Below are 5728 nucleotides of genomic sequence, written 5' to 3' on the forward strand. Positions count from 1 at the left end.
GTTGGAGGCTCTAGATGTTGTCGGGTGCCTAGAGGTGGTCTCCCTATTAGAGGGGAGAGTTGGGGCACACCAAGTGTTCGACAAAATGATTAGTGTAGCTAAATACCACCTCAGATATTTTTAACAGCTCAGTTAAATGCATTAGTAGCATTTAAATCAGTATATTAGTCTAGTTTCAGCTTACATGGGATTACGGTCTAATGGGTGGGCTCCCACAGTCGCCTCTAGGTTCAGATAACCTAGCTCTAGGTTCAGATAACCTAGAAACAGCAAAATAAGCAACTAGTAGCTATATTCAGTATTTTATTTTCAGTGGCACTGTACTGGATTAGATATCCATTGGGTTGGGCTCCCACAGTCGTCCCTAGGTTCAGACAATCTAGTAACCCTACTAAATTCGAGACTTGCAAACCCGGGTCTAGTTAGGGATGCGCGCACAGCAAAGTACAGTTGCCGGGCCCACTAGCAACATGATTTTGTATTTTCACTTATTACGATAATAGCTTTCAAACTCATAATCTAGTTATGTGATCATAGTTTAAGATCAGCACTAGCTCAGTTTCAGTTATACTTTCAGCTTATTTTCTCCTAGTTGATATCATGAGATAGCTCCACGCTTAGATTTTATTATGCATGCCATGTTTCAGTGTTTATGCCATGTAACTCCAGTATGCCATGCTTTAACAAATTCAGTGCATGTTTTTGAATAGCATTCTTTAAAAACATGTTTGCATCGTTGCATGTTTTAGTGAGGTAGATGGTTTCTTACTAAGCTTAAAGCTTACAGATACTATTTTTCCTTATACTGCAGATAAGGGTAAAGAAAAGATGGACTAGCAGAGGAAGTTGGAGGTCAATGCAGTGATGGTGTGTGTGGCAGGAACCTGGAATGAAGATCCTTAGGGAGTTTAGCAAATTGAGAACTTAGTTTCTTTTCTCAAGTACCTTTATGCACTTTCAGACCTTAGAATGTTTAAACCATGGAAGATTTTTTTAAGTTGTTAGTAATTATGTTGGAATGCTAGTTAATAGATGTTAGAACTTATTTCAATTACTTTTAGAACTCTTATATGAGATTTTGGCACGAACTAGTGCTGAAATCAGGGTTCTGATTCGAAATCAGAAACCCAGATCGATCTACAGATCGATCAGAGATGGGTTGTGCCGCTGGATCGGTCAGCTGACCGATCCAGTCGCGAATAGAAAGTTTATGGATCGATCAGCCAACCGATCCAGATGCGAACAGTGAGTGCAGAAGCTCATTGATCAGTCAGCCGACCGATCAGTGAGCCACTGGATCGATCTACCGACCGATCAGTGTACTCCTGGATCGGTCGGTAGACCGATCCTGCCGCATACAGAAGCGAGATGGGTTGTGGATCGGTCAGCCGACCGATCCAGAGCTTTCTCCATGCCAGTATCAAGTTGGATCGATCACTAGATCGATCCGACAGCCCAATCGATTCATGGATCGATTGAAATGCATAGATTATCTTCCCTAGCATGTGTACAACTCCTAGGTACACCTAGAGTATTAAGTTCAGATTTTACAGTAATCAGTTTAGTAAAATTTTAATCAATCCAGATTTCTGCAATAGTAATTTAGCACAGCATTACGTAACGATCGGCCTCACAGCCTAGTCAATAGAAGGCGGGTCGTTACAATAAAAGAGCATCATATCATATAAATTATAAGAGCATATCATATCATAAAGAAATATCATGCAAGATGTCTTTTAAAACATGTGTCATGTCATGTGCAAGATGTCTTAAAACATATCATATTGTACTTGAACATAATATCATCATGAGGGCCCGGCTTGTACCACATACATACATAAATGCGCGCAATCCCTAGGACAGGGTAGCTAGCCCCGAACCTACTAGGGAACTAGGTCCGTACTACGACCGTCGACCTAGGGGCGTACTAAGGAGCCCATCCCTATTTACTAGACCCGTTCATAGTCCGTCGGCCTAGGGACGCTTATGGAGCCCACCCTTGGTACAAGCTATACAAAGTAAAATAGCATATCATGGTTCATGTCATAACATAGCATATCATATCTTGTCATATCATGAAGAGTGCTTTTAGTCCCCAAGGGGAAGCAACTCTTAGGCCTTCACTTGTCATATCATAAAGAGTGCTCTTAATCCCAAGAAAGGGAAGCAACTCTTAGGCCTTTGCTTGTCATATCATAAGCATGCATACTTGAGCACATAGCACATCATAAGAGACATTATCATGCATGGATCATAAGCATACATAAATGAGCATATTACTTGTCATGTCATAAAGCATGCATACTTGAGCATATAGCACATCATAAGAGACATTATCATGCATGGATCATAAGCATACATAAATGAACACATCACCTATCATAGAAAAGCATAATCATGCATGGGATCATTAAATAACATCTCTTAATTCATAACGTAGCATGTGAGGCACATAATGATTCATAATTTGGATCTCAATCACCAAATTCTATAGGGAGGCCGAAACATTCAAGGTATTGCCCTAAGGTACAAGCAACATAAAAGCATATGAACCTTAAATCAATTTCATAGCATTTATCATAAAGAACATCATGAGTATGTTTTGTTTAGGTTCCAAGCTTCCTAGGTATTTAAATCTTGCTCTGGCCGAATATTAAGGAACATGAAACTAAGTTCTAAACAACATACAAGCATGAGAATATCATGTTAACTTCATATCATATCATAAGGAAAGTCATGAGCATGTTAAATCAACTTTTAAACTTTCCTAGGCTCCTAATCCCATCATGGCCGAAAGTTCAAAGAGTATGAACTTAAACTTTAAACAACATACAAGTATAAGAATCTCATGTTAACTTCATATCATATCATAAGGAAAGTCATAAGCATGTTAAACCAATTTTTAAGCTTCCCTAGGTCTTGATTCTCATCCTGGCCGAAAGTTCATGACGAAGGAAATTAAGCTCTAAACAACATACAAGCATAATAATCTCATGTTAACTTCATATCATATCATAAGGAAAGTCATAAGCATGTTAAACCAATTTTTAAGCTTCCCTAGGTCTTGATTCTCATCATGGCCGAAAGTTCATGAAGAATGAAATTAAGCTCTAAACAACATACAAGCATAATAATCTCATGTTAACTTCATATCATATCATAAGGAAAGTCATAAGCATGTTAAATCAATTTTTAAGCTTCCCTAGGTCTTTAATTCTATCATGGCCGAAAGTTCATGAAGAGGGAAATTAAGCTCTAAACAACATACAAGCATGAATATCAAGCTAACTTCATATCATATCATAAGGGAATTCATGAGCATGCTAGATTAAATTTTTAAGCTTCCTTGGACCCTAAAAATTGATCATGGCCGAAACATAGGGAGGCATGCATCTAGGTTTCAAGCAACATTCAAGCATGATAACCCTAAGTTAGCTTTATATCATGTCATAAGAAGAGTCATGGGCATGTTGGAGTAAGTCTTAAGCTCTCCTAGGTCTTAATTCTCATTATGGCCGAAGCCCTAAGGTGCAACATATCAAGGTTCCAAACAACCTACAAGCATGAAACCCTAAGAAATCTTCCTACTCTTTTTCATAAGAAAAGTCATGAGCATGATAGCTTAAAATTTTAAACACTTCTAGGTCTTCATTTCTATCATGGCCGAAACCCTAATTCCCTAAGGTGGCATGCATTTAGGTTCCAATTAACATACAAGTGTGAAAACACTAAGTACTCTTCATAACATATTAATAAGCAAGTCATGATGATGGTCGACTAAAGTTTTAACCTCTCTTAGTAAATTTCTCTATCATGGACGAACACTTCATGAGAATGTATTTAGGTTTAAAGCAACATACAAGCATAAAAACACCAAACTAATCTCTTATCATAGGGTACATATCATAAGGACATAGTGAGCATGTTTAGTTTAGGTCTTAAGCCTTCCTAATCTTTTATTCACACTTTGGCCGAAAGTTCAAGAGCATGGATCCAAGTTTAGGTAGGCATACAAGCATAAGAAAACATTAACTAACTCCTATGCTAAGGTACATATCATAAGAACATAGTAAGCATGCTTAGTTAGGTCTTAAACCTCTCTAAATCTTTTATTCAAGTCTTGGCCGAAAGTTTCAAGAAGTGATCCTAGGTTTTTAAGCATTCTAACCTCATGGAAAATACATAAACAACTTGTACCGCAGGTGAGGGGATACTTACAACTTGTTGCTTGTTTTTCCTAAGGAAGATGGTACCCTTGTGAAGAGGAAAAAGAAGAAACTTCTCTTCCTAGTTCTCTCTTTTCTTCACTTGCTTGTAAGGAGTAGATCTTGAGGACTCCTTCTTGTGAATTAGTTTTTCTTAGCAAGAAAAACCTTAGCTTGGATTTTCGGAAATGAGAGAGGGAGAGGTTTAGGTCTCGGTAGAGAAGGAAGAATGAGAAGGAAGGAGGAGGAAGAAGAAGGAGGAAGAATTAACCAACTTTCTTTCCCTTTTCTTCTCTCATTCCTATTTATTCCCAATGAGAATGATACATGTCCCCATTCATCCCCTTAACTCCTCACTCTCTTAATTCCCACGAAAATAGAGAAAAAGAAGGAAGAAAGGCAACTTGTCTTTTGCTTGCTTCTTTTCTTAACCAAGAGAAAGAGGAGGAAAGATACTTGCTTTTCTCTTGTTCCTTTACTTAATTATATTCTTACTTTTAACTACCGTCTCCATTCTTTTCTATTCATATATCATTCATTACTCTAGTGGTTACCATACACCAATTTAACTCTATCATTTGTGGGAGGTTCAAGGTTCAAACCTTAACCTCTCTTTCTTTTTATTTCATTTTGGTTTCTATTTCCATTTCTATTTTTCTTTTTTTCTAAAAAGAAAAATACCCATAGGTATAACTTATCAGTTCGTGGGTGTTACAAATGCTAACTTAAAAAAATGAAGTTAGATTTTTTTTTTTAATGTTTTGTAAAAATTCTAAGGAATCAAATTTTAAACACTTTCTTAACATAAATCGAAGTTTTCAACCAAAATTTTAAGGAAAAAAATTTCTAAGTAAGAAAATTTCGAACTTTAATTTTCTAAGTTAAAAATGTGCAACATAATTAGCTTTCTAATGGAAATTGAAGTTTTTTAAAAAAAATTATGTTAGAAAAACTGTGATAATTTTTCAAAGATTTTAAGTGTTTGCAAACATTTCTAAGTAAAACAATAATTTTCTACAAAATTTTGTGCAACAGAATAGATACATTAAAAAAAATCTTTAAAAAAAATTTGCAATGTAAAAATTTTTAAAAAAAAATTCTAAGTTTTTGAAAATATGTATATTTTTGAATATATTTTCTAAAATAAATTGAATAACTCTTTTAAAGCATTATTTGTAACAAAAACTTTTTCTAAATTAAACAAAATTTTCAAAACAAATGTTTCAAAACTTTAAAGCATTATTTAACTCTAACTTTAATACTTTTTCCAGAAAGTTAATTAAACATTTGATTTCAGTATTTTGGCTTCCATGTTGTGGTGAGGCACTAGGCCTTCTTGGTTATTGGAGCAACAACCACTTCCTTAGACAAGGCCTCATAAAAAAACTATTTGTTTAACTTTCTCGCTGAAAATGCTAAGTTTAATTTTAAATTCAAGTTAAACATGTTTTCGGAACCCAATAGAGGTTCCTACCTACAGGATTAATTAAATATTTTCTAGGTATATAGCTTTTGATATTTTT

The sequence above is a fragment of the Zingiber officinale genome, chromosome 3A (genome assembly GCF_018446385.1).
Source record: "Zingiber officinale cultivar Zhangliang chromosome 3A, Zo_v1.1, whole genome shotgun sequence".
In the NCBI taxonomy this organism is placed as follows: Eukaryota; Viridiplantae; Streptophyta; class Magnoliopsida; order Zingiberales; family Zingiberaceae; genus Zingiber; species Zingiber officinale.